This window comes from Meriones unguiculatus, chromosome 17 (assembly GCF_030254825.1).
Source record: "Meriones unguiculatus strain TT.TT164.6M chromosome 17, Bangor_MerUng_6.1, whole genome shotgun sequence".
Taxonomy (NCBI): domain Eukaryota; kingdom Metazoa; phylum Chordata; class Mammalia; order Rodentia; family Muridae; genus Meriones; species Meriones unguiculatus.
The window spans coordinates 31791428-31803861 of record NC_083364.1 but is presented as its reverse complement, the minus strand read 5'-3'; positions in this window follow the sequence as shown (position 1 = coordinate 31803861).

The window sequence follows — 12434 nt, the reverse complement described above, 5'->3', positions numbered from 1 at the left end:
TTTGTAGTTTTCCCACTTGTCTTTCATCTTGATGGCAAATTCATCTACCCTTTGGCTGTTGCTTTATTTTGCTGGCTTTAGAATGAGCTTTAGGTTTATAACACAGACTAAAAAGCAGCAAGTCTCCATCAATCCTCCAGGCCTTCCACACAAGACTGAGACTTCAGAGCCATCCACCATTATCAATATGGGCTGAGCAACTATTAGTTCTTGACGTTTTCAAAGGGAGATAGCCATTGTTGGACTAAGCAAACTATCAATTTAATGAATCCTTTCCCCAGCCCTATGTCTGTGTGTCAATGTGTCTGTCTCTCTGTGTGTTAGCACCATAGGGAAAGTGGATATTGATTTCTAGTGTTTTTCCAAATCTGTAAGACATGCAAGAGTTATTATATAAAGAGATCTTTAAAAAAAAAAAAAAAAACAACACAACACACACACACAAAAAACAAAAAACAAAAAACAAAGACTTAAGATCATCTCTGAAGGCCCAACACCATCTATTCCAAGTAAGTATCATTTTTTAATTGGTAGCTACATCTGAAGTTACCACCCTAGTTTGCTTTTCTCTTCTGTGATAAAACACTGACCAAAACCAACCTGGGGATAAATGAATTCATTTCATAAAATAACACTCAGTTCACAGCTACCACTTCAGGAAATAAGGGAAGGAACTCAAGGCAAGCACCTAGAGCAGAGACCACAACAGAATGCTGTGTAATGGCTTGCTCCCCATGGCTTGTTTAGTCTGCTTTCTAATACAATCCAGAACCATGCATGGGGGGAGGGGCAATGTTCACAGTGTGGTGAGCCCTCCCCCATCAGTAATTAATCAAAAAAATGTCCCACAGATGTGCCCACAGGCAAATTTGTTGGAGGCGTTCCCTCATGCAGGTTTCCTCTACCCAGATGAGTCTTTCTGTCAAATCAACAAAAACAAGCAAACAAACAGAAAAATAAAACAACAGAAGAGTTACAAAAGCCTAATCCAGTGCTTCTTGACCTTCCTGATGCTGCAGCATTTGAATACAGTTCCTTTTGTTCTGAAGAGCCCCTCCCCAACCATAAAATTATTTCATTGCTGTTTCATAACTGCGATTTTGCTATTACTGTTATGAATTGTAATGTAAACATCTGAGATGGAGGCTATCTGATATGTTACCATGTGGTGTTTGGGAATCACAGGTTGAGAACCACTGGAAAGAGCAACATTAGGCATGGGAGGATGGAGACAGTCCCTCATATGAGCTTCTGTAACTCACAGTCTTTTTCATGAGCCATCTATCTATCTGTATGCAATTCCATTCTGGAGACACTGCTGCTTCTGTTGGGCTTGGTGTCTTCACATACCTGAAAGTCTTGATAAGGCTGGCTTGAATTGCATATTCCAGAGCAAGTCCAATTTGAAGCAAGGCATTGCCCTAGCCTGCATTGCACGCTGCTGTAGCCAGCTCCTTGGTTCTAACAGGTTTCTTCCCAGCACTGTGTCCTTTACCTTTCTATCAACCAAGGGAGGCTTTAAATAGTCCATAACTAAGCAAATAATCTTCACCCTTGCTATACAATTTTATTTTATTTTTCTATTTAAAATTATCTATGTAGGCATTTGTCCGGATGTGTGTCTGTATACTAAGTATGGGCCAGGTGCCTGGAAAGGCCAGAAAATGGTGTCAGAGTCTCTGTAGCTGGGATTATACACAGATGGGAGTCACAAGGTTGTTTCTAGTTAAAGAAACCAGATCTCTGGAAGAGCAGCCAGTGTTCTTATCTGTTGAGTAATTAGATAGATAGATAGATAGATAGATAGATAGATAGAACCACAAAGGGGATACAAAGTGAATAAAGAATTAAAAAATAATAAAAAAAGAAATAATCTAGAAAGAAAATTTACTTTAGAATAAATATATCCAAACATGGATAAGTTTCAAATGTTAAATGAAATTAAAACTTCAAACTTCCTGTAATTCATGTAATATAAATCATGTAAATTATTGATATGTCTAAATAACATTAAAAATTATAACATGGAAAATTTTTGGAAATTGACACAACTAATGAATGAGGGGATAAAACAAAAAGAATGTATTTAGGCGTATGTTTAACTTTTTATTGAAAGAGAAATTGGACACAAGGTAAAAATACTAGCATCTGGTAAAATGGAAGGGAATACTCACTTATGTCCCTTTGGTGTCATTGTCTGTACTTTCTGTATGTTTAACATATTTCAAACAGTCTTCAGTTTGACAAAATACATTTCAAGTAAAAAGTAGTTTTACAAATCAAAACCAACAAGAAATGTATAGGCACACCAGAACTCCACATTTCAGCAATCAGTAATTACTGACATGCAATTGCAAATGTTTAATGGATGCAGCTGCTTTGTTGAATCCAGCTGCTTGACTCAGACATTATAAAAGACAGAGCAGAGCCCAGTTTTGTTCCACAGAAGAGAGTATTTCAGCCCTGTAAATTATTCTTCAGGGCATATATGAAGGTTAGGTACATTAACCAGAAAGTTAAAAACCCCAATAAAAAGAAACTCTTCTCTAAAATATGCAGAAAAACCCATAATGCATCCCAAAAGACATACTAATTTTCACATTAAGAAGTAATTAGATATATAATCGTGTGTTGGAGAAACAAATGAGTTATCTAAAAATGATTTTTAAGTCAAATATTTGCCAGTTCTAGGAGTCTATAAGCTGGAAATATGCCATTCTTTCACAGACCACATTGACTTCACTCATTCTCCATCATGACCTGAATCCTCAAAGGTGTCTGTTCTTCAGTTATCAAGTTTATGTATGCCTTGATGCCTTGATGTATGATGTATCATACAACTTTCTGCCAATCAGTATGACAAAACCATCCAATCCATCTTTCAGTCTCTCATTTTACCTATGGAAGCTTGCCTGAATTTCTTCACACACTGTTTTTTTTTTTTTATTTTTTTTTGAAATAAAATATTTTTATTAAAAAGTGTATACTTTTTGGAAGTTTTTTTTCCCTTTTTTTTAAATTTTTCATCAATTACACTTTATTCATTCTGCATCCCCCCATAAGCCCCTCCCTCCTCCCCTCCCAGTCCCACCCTCCCTCCTCCCTCTGCTTGCATGCCACTCCCCAAGTCCACTAATAGGGGAGGTTCTCCTCTCCTTTCTGATCTTAGTCTGTCAGATCACATCAAAAGTGGCTGCATTGTCCTCTACTATGGCCTGGTAAGGCTGCTCCCCCGCAGGGGGAGGTGATCAAAGAGCAGGCCAATCAGATTATGTCAGAGGCAGTCCCTCTTCACATTACTATGTAACCCACTTGGACACTGAACTGCCCTGGTCTACATCTGTGCAGGGGTTCTGGGTTATCTCCATGAATAGTCCTTGGTTGGAGTATGAGTCTCTGGGAAGTTCCCTGTGTTCAAATTTTCTTGTTCTGTTGCTCTCCTATTATTTTTTATTTTTTTATCAGTTACATTTTATTAACTCTGAATCCCAGCCGTGTCCCGATCCCTCATTCCCTCCCAGTCCCTCCCTCCCTCCCTCATCTCCACCATGATCTTCACACACTGTTATCACTGATACCTTGCCTTCTTTTCTTGTAGCTTCCTCACAAACACTCAGCATTCTCACATGACTCCATTTGTGGACCGTGTTCAAAGAGAAAACAAACACCCAAGTCGATTTGTCCCATTGATAATACATTTCAGTTATGTCTGCAGTGACATCTGCTCATCCTAGAATTTTTTCTACTATCCCGAATAACCATTTTATAACTTCTACTTTCTCCTAAATATTTCTACATTACTAACTAATGCTGATTATCACTGAGCTGTTTACTTTACCACAGAAGACAAATCCCAACTGATCACTCCCAGATGCAAGCAACTCATGATGGGATATTTCACAACTGATCACCCCTAGTTACAAAAGTTTATTGGGAGTAATATTGTTGAGATATTTAGAGGCTCAAGAGATTCATATCTTTGGTTGTTTCCAAAAGAAGCATGTGTCAAAATGTGTAGTGTGTATTCATCCACTTTCTGCTTTTGGTGAGATTTTTTTAAAAATGTTTAGTTAGCTAATTAGTGTGTGTGTGTGTGTGTGTGTGTGTGTGAGAGAGAGAGAGAGAGAGAGAGAGAGAGAGAGAGAGAGAGAGAGTGTGTGTTTCTGTGTGTACATCTGCATGCGCACCATGGCGTACATGTGTAAGTGGTTCTCATGTTCTACCACATGAATTCCAGTGATCAAACTCGAGTCGTAATGTTTTGTGGCACGCATCTTTACCCAATGAACCATAACAACTTGTGCCCCAATATTAATGCCTTAAAATCTTTCCCATCTTTTTATGACTTAAGTAAAGAATGACATCAAAATAATTTCACACAAAAAGTATAGACAACAATGTGTAGCAGTTTCCTCTGAGCTCCTGTAGAGAGACACATAGCACTCAGGAAGTAAATGAACCTTGTAAGTCTCAGGAAGCCTAAAACAAAAAAATTTTAAGGCCCCCAGTAAGTAACCTGGTGCCTATGCTTTTATAAGTAGCCTAATAAACACATGAACTCACTAAGCTAGGTGTAGGTGCAACAATTTCTTTTCTGTGTTGTCACTGTCCTATATGAGATGAGTACATATTGTTCATGTCTTTCCAGGAAAAGTTGCACAATGCAAGGGCCTTTAGGACCCTTTAGCTGCAATGATTTGATGAGCCATGTTATCAGGCTGAGACATGTGAGCATGAAGTGTCCTTCAGGGAAATCCTATGGTAGTCTTCTTTTTCCAGAGTGTGGTTATGGGGACATGTCTCCTTGATGAATGAGGCTACCTTAAAGCATGAGGGTTTCTCCTAAATTTCTAATGAACTATTAATTGTCACCTCTTCTTATATTTTTAGGTTTAATACAAGCTGAAAGTGAGGATCACGGTTATTGAAGGGGGAAAGAAACAGAGCAGTTACAGACAGGGAGAGTTAAGAACATCTGTTGTGCACAGCACAAAAGAGAATCTTAAAATAGTTTATTTGATTAACATTCTGACAAGAATACTTTAAATGGAGAAAATGGTTTTAGCAATTGCGTGATATAAAAAATGTTCATTTCGTCAGAAAATGCTAGTTTTGGGGGAGGGCAGGGTGGTAATTATAGCTGCACAATGTAGCTATTTCATATCTCCCCTTACATTGGGGTTAAAAATAAAATGTTTTTAGTGTCTCCTTTGAAATAACGACATAGGAAGGTAGATTCTACTGCCTGGAAATCTAAGAGTATTTCTTGAGTATAGATTGGAGAGTTCTATTTCAAAGCCTTATAAACCTCTCTGAATACTCCAGCCCAGATATCCTTTGCACCTAAAGAAGAGCTGGCTATATACTGCAGCGTCTTCAGGCTCAAGCTGGTTGCATCAGGCCCACCCACTCCCCTATATATCTGAAGATGTAGTCTGATTTGTGAATAGTGATATATTCTGGTGGCACAAGCAAAAGCAAGTTCTAATTATTCCTTGCAGATTATTCCTCTCTCTCTACTAGAAAAAAAAGGGGGGATTTAAAGATAAGAGCGGAAAACTTCTGAGAAGCAAGAAAGGGGTTGTAGGTAAATATTCTACTGAAAGACAAAGACACCGTGAAAGAGATTTTCTAGGAGATACCAGAGAGTATACAAGAATTAAAGATGGGGCCTTTATAAGCAACAAGTTGCCATATTTGAATGACAGACAAAGTTGTCATTTGGAATCTATATGCATTGCCCCTCTTTGCTAGACATAACCTGTCTTTGCCTTGGTAGCTATGTCAACTTGGCTGCTAACTTTGTTTAGGCAATTAAATGAGAACAGATATGATGCATATAGTATTCTTTCATCTGCTATGATTTACCTGAGGACATGTTTGAAGAATTACATACAGGCTAAGGGAAGTGTGTGTGTGTGTGTGTGTGTGTGTGTGTGTGTGTGATATCCTAATATTGACAATCAAGATTGATCAGCACTGTAAACCACAGAACACTGCCACCACAGAAATAAGAAGTCACAGGTATACACAAGAATACTGTGTGGGCTTTGGACTCTCACAGCAAGACTATGGCAGAAATAGCTCTTTATATTACTTACTAGGAATAAAGTGGATATTGTAACCCATACTCTAAACATACAAGGGGCAGGCCTTAAGGCTCTAACTCATTTAAACAATGACCACACTGTGTTATAAGTGCTGCTACTGCCAGAAGCGCTTTAACAAGGTGAATGAATTACAGAGGCATTGGCTCATTGCTTGTCTTCTCCTTACATGAACTCTGTGACATGATGAGACTTGTATAGCATATTACAATGGTTTATGAGCTACTCAAATAGCTCCCCTAATAGCACAACATGATAGGATGGAAATGTAAATCCATAACAAAAATTTATTCTAATGAGCACAAATAATTACTCCCATCTGTATCAAATTAAAATCATGGTAGTAGCTCTTATGAGGTTTGGAGCCATTTTGGTATTGGTGATGCTTTCAGGACATCCTGGGGACTTGATTGGACTGTTCTTGGTACTCACAATCTGGTGGCACCCTCATCAGGTGGAGAGGAACTATTCAACTTAAATTATTACATGCCATCCATCATTCCTCTGATAGGCTTGGCAGAGATCCCATCCTTAAACACTCCACCCTCCTAGATTCCCAAAGTCTTATCTTACTTGGAAATAAAATCTTTGCAAATATAACTACAATGAAGTCAGCCTGTATCACAATGGGCTCTAAATTAAAGACTTTTTAAAAGCAAGCCATAGAAAGGAAGAAATCACTGTGAAGAGAAAGGTAAGACCAGGAGTAGTGCCCACCAAACCCAGGGCATGGGCTACCAGGTCAGGTTTGGGCCATACTAGCATTTTGACTTTGGACATTTACTGTCTAGAGCTGTGTAAAACTTCTCTATTTTCTTTTGATTTATTATTCCCTCATACAGTACACCCCAACCACAGCCTTCCTTCACTCTTCTCCCCTAAGCTCATCTCTCCCCAGATCCACTGCTTTTCAATTTTCCTTCAGAATGGAGCAGGGCTTCCAGTGACATCAAATGGTCATGGTGTAATAAGATGCAATAAAACGAGGTGTGAAAGGCACTGACTTACAGGACACGAGTCTCTCATCTATTTTGCCTTTTAGTTTCAAGTACACATGATCAATTGTAGTCCAGCAATATTTAATTTGAAAATCCAGTAATAAACAACTCATAAGATTGAAACAATGTGTAATATAATATACTGTTTACGGTGGCTCTAATTTATTAGCTACTATGATTAATTAATTGGTGCTCCTAAAGTTTAAATTAAATCTAGCCATAGATCCATGAGTAAGTGAAAAATGAAGCATATTTCTCTCTAGGATTCCACTGGACACCATAGACTGTGTCTCCCATGGATAGTGGGAGTAACTGTACATTAATAGCTCTAGGAAGCAAGTATGAGACACTTCATTTATGTTTGTGATGTTTCTTAGACCACAAACATCTGTCTAGGAATACAGATGATTAACTTAATAAATAAGTCAGTGACTCTGCTTTTAGATACGAGACTTCTGTAAGCCATATTGATAAGAAGAATATTTATGTTCGGGGCACATTTAGAGAGATTTAACCATGCAATTCTTCTCAAAAGAATTTATTTTTTGAACCAAATAATCTTCCTCTTGTATAATTATCAACTACTTTAAAATATATATATAGATTTTAAGGTAAAACATAATCATGTACCACAAGACCACTAAATAATTTCCACTTATAAACACACAAGAAATCTACATTTAATAAAAAAGATAAAAGATCCAACTGAGTCCTTGTAGGCACCTCAGGGGATCTCTAAGAGGGCACTCACTCTCCTAGATCCATTGTTGAAAAGGCATAACAGAAAAACAGATAACGCAACCACATAATCAAAGAAGTAAAATAAAATTAGCAATAATACAAGTATATTTGTAATTTAATAGACTACAGAAATAGTTTTTAAAATATAACAGAATTAAAAATAGACTGTAGATTAACCATGAAAACTTCTTTGTAGATAAATAAGATGACCTGAAAATATCAGTAAAGAGATTGATATTAAATACCACACAGATGGTATAACATTATACTAATCATATTTTAAAACAGAATGACTGGACTGAAAGATAAATACAAAGATAAAGCCAAAGAAAAATATTTCAAAAAAGAAAGCAAATGCATAGACATTAGACTATTTCACACTCTTGTTTAGATGGCGTTTCTTACTGGATCATGTTTTAAATTCTTCCCTGGGTTATGCTATTAGAAACTGTTCCAGTGTTTAGGAAACTGAGCTTCATGGGAGATCATTGGGTTCCTGGGAACATAGCATTGAGGAGACTGTGAGATACTGATCTCTTTTTTCCTCACTTTCTGGCCATATGTGTATTTGTGTGACCATTCATCTCCTGTGATTCACGTCTAGCAGGTTTTCAGATGCTTTAAGAAATAGAGCTACCAAATATTAGACCAAAATATGTAAGTAAAAACAAATATTTTTCTTTATAAATTAATTATTTCACTTAACTTCATTATACTTACTGCAATCTGTTCAACACTTCTAAAATATCAAAATTTCAAAAAAGAAATTTAGTGGGAGGCATTAATCCAAATGTTCAAAAAATTCAACAACTCCAAGTTTTTGTATAATTACTCATATTTATATCTAGAAGAGCATATATATATATATATATATATAATATAAATATATACATATATTGGCAGGGAAATTACAGTGACAGCTAGAGTCTTAGTCAGTCCTGAGGTCAGAATACTGAGGTCAGAATGCAATAATGTTTATGTAGGAAGAGAAAATATCTAAAGCTACAATTATGTATTGGCTATCTGTTGTCTAAAATGTATTACAGAAGCTCAAGACTTAGCACACACCAAATCACATTTTCTCTGGGCTGGAATTCAGCAGGTATTGAGGTGGGTAATTGTGGTTGAGTCTCTTATAAGGTGGCTGGTAAATTGGACTTGGATTGAAGTAGACTGTCATCTTGATTTGAATTGATGGATAATCATAAAAAAAAATGGCTGATTTGGACTTTTGCAAGAAGTTCTCAATAGCTGTTAGATGGGTGTTCCCAGGTCCTGTATTATGCAGGCCTTTCCACAATTCATTTGACCTGGTCACTTAGGAAGAAAAAGAAGAAGAAGAAGAAGAAGAAGAAGAAGAAGAAGAAGAAGAAGAAGAAGAAGAAGAAGAAGAAGAAGAAATTGTCATATCCCACCAAATACCTGATTGATCCTTGAAAGAAGAGGGGAAATTGTCTCCAATATTTTTTTCTTTTTTAAAAATGTATTTATTTATTACAATTTATTCACTCCCTCCCTTGTCCTATCCCAATCCCACCTGCCTTCCCTCTTCTCCTCCCATGCCCTCCACAATCCACTGATAGGGGAGGTCCTCCTCTTCTCTCATCAGACCCTAGGCTATAAGGTCTCATCAGGACTGGCTGCATTGTGGCCTGTTAAGTCTGCTCTCCCATCAGGAGGAGGTGATCAAAGAGCCAGCCATTGAAATCATGTTCTCAATCTGATACTCCAAACAAAGACCATTCATGGAGGTAACATAGAACCCCTGCACAGATGTATCAAATGGCAGCTCAGTCTCCAAGGGGATTCCATAGTAAGGGGAACAAGGACTGTCTCTGATATGGCCTCCAAGTTTCAAAGGAAGTAATTTTAAAGAATGTGGGATTATACTTTAAAATAACATTCTCAAGTATATACAGAAGAGTAAAGAAATGAGACCTAAACTGTATTATTAAGACCCAAGCCTATATGAGTTTTGAATATAGCCTTACTCTTTTCCTAGACATAAACCTGAGAACCTTAGAAATACAGCTATAAACTGTGTTCACAGTAAAAATGCATCTTAGAGCCAGGAGTGGAGGTACACATCTTTTTTTTTTTTTTCAATGCAGTTTATTCAGGAACATTTAACAATCCTCGGACCCCGGGGAAAGCCAGCCCACATCTTAAATAGCCTCTGGGTAGCCAACCCAGGCGTGCCACGGGGGCAATGCAGATAGGTCCACATACATGGAAGCAAGCCAGATCCTCGGCCTTAGCCAAATGTGGAGTTGTTCGTGACAGAGAGCACCCACCATCGGGAAGGTGGAAGGCGGAAACCAGCTCCATCTTTAAGGCATAGCATTCTGCAGCTCTCTACAGTTCCCCCTTTTTGTTTTAGACGCATCAGGCAAGAGTAGATGTCTGATCTCTGATATTAGAAATAAATTGGGACTTTGTACAGATGTTCATTTAGGTGTCATCCACCCAAAGAGCATCAGACCCGTCCGATACCTTTTTCTCAGAGGCGGGACCTGGGGCATCAACCCGCATGCAATCAGACATGCTCTTCTCTGGGTCCAAAGCGGCTGACCCTGAGTGCAGTGCTTAGCCTCGCATCCTGAGCGTATCATTTTAGCTTTTTATGGTATCCAACCATGCTTGGGGAGAATGTCCTGCTTCAATGGCTGTAAAGGAGGTACACATCTTTAATCCCAGCACTTGCGAGGCAGAGGCAGATGGATCTTTAAGAGTTAAAGGCTAGTCTGGTTTACATAAACAGGCATAGGTTATCCAGGACTACATAGTGAAACTCTGTTTCAACAACAACAAAAATATCTTAGTTTCTTCATGCAACCATTGTTATTCTGCTTCTGAGGTATTCCTTTGTTGGTGTTAAAACCTACTTCTTCAGGACTGAAAAATTATAGGACCTTTGGCCTTACCATCAAGAGACAGCCATTGTTAAACTACTTGATCCACAGCCTTTAATCAACTCTGATAAATCCCACACAAGTGCCTGCAGGCCTGTGTGCATGTGTGTGTGTGTGTGTGTGTTTATTCATTCTGTCAGTTATGTTCCTCTAGAGAATGCTGGATAATGCAACCTCTTCCTATAAATCCCTTGCTTAAATCTGTGTTAAAATCTCTACAATAAACTCTATAAAAAAAAAGAAATGAGAAAACACATTGAAAAGATTGCTATTTTAACCATTAAGAATTATTAGCTATAGATACCTCTATACAGGGTTGCATATGCAAGAACATATGTAGAATGCAACAGGCTACAAAGACAGATTACAGGTCACAAAAGCCCAGATTTACATGGAATATTAGCTTACATCTGAGCACCATTCAATCAATAATGCTGACACATTTATTCATCTAAATAAAGAGAAAGGAAAACAAAACTGGAAATCAAACCTCATATACAAAGTTAGCATCACAGATTTAAATACAGATGCCAAAAATAAAATTTAAGAAAGACTACTTTATGAACTAAATACAGGAATGATCTATCAACACATAAGGCACAAAAAATGAATAATGGGTTATACCATAAAACTGCTATTTCCTTTTAAGTCTTCCATGATGTGACCTTTAAGAGTTTCAGATCTGAACCTTTACAATATAACTTATTTATTCCATGTCTTGGTAATGTCCAAAGGGCTCAGCATTCTTCTTCATATATATACTTGATCAACAGTGTACCTTGATGCCCTATTAACTATAGTTAGGAAATGGAGACAATCAAAATGTCTTCAACAGAGGAATGTGTAATAAAAATATGGTACATATACATAATGGAGTACTATTCAGCTGTAAAGAAAACTGAAATTATGAAATTTGCAGGTAAATGGATGTGACTAGAAAAGATTAGATTGAATGAGATAACCCAGGCCCAGAAAAACAAACATCACATATTCTTTCTTATCTGTGGATTCTAGCTCCAAATCTTCATATATAGGTATACAAAATGGAGTAACCACAGAAAACAGTAAAGTAAAACGGGACTCTTAAGAGATGGAAGTGGCTAAAGAGATAAATAGCAGTTCAGTGTCTGTAAGCCCCCGTAAGCCCAGGTTAGTTGACTCTGTGGGTCTTCTTGTGGAGTCCTTAACTGTTCTGGCTCCCTAAATCCCTCCCCTAACACTTTCATAGGGCTCCCTGAGCTTTGCCTAATGTTTGGCTGTTTTCATCAGCTGTTGGGTGAAGCCTCTCAGAAGAGTTATGCTAGGCTCCTGTCTACAAACATAGCAGAGTACTATTGATAGTGTCAGGGCTTAGTTCTCTCACACGGGAAGGGTTGAAGTAGGACCAGTCTTTGATATGCTATTCCCTCAGTCTTTGCTCCATACTTTTCTCTGCACATCTTGTAGGCATGACAAATTCTGGGTCAAAGGTTGTGGGTGGGTTGGTGTCCTTATCCCTTCACTGGAAGCTATGCCTGGCTACAGCAGATGGCCACTTCAGGCTCCATATCACCCATGGCTAAGAGTCTCAGCTAGGGTGACCCCCATAGACTTCCTAGGGCTTCTACTCTCCAGTATCTGGCACATCCCGAATATTCTCTCACCTCCAATTTGAATTATGCTCTCTTCTGGCTCTC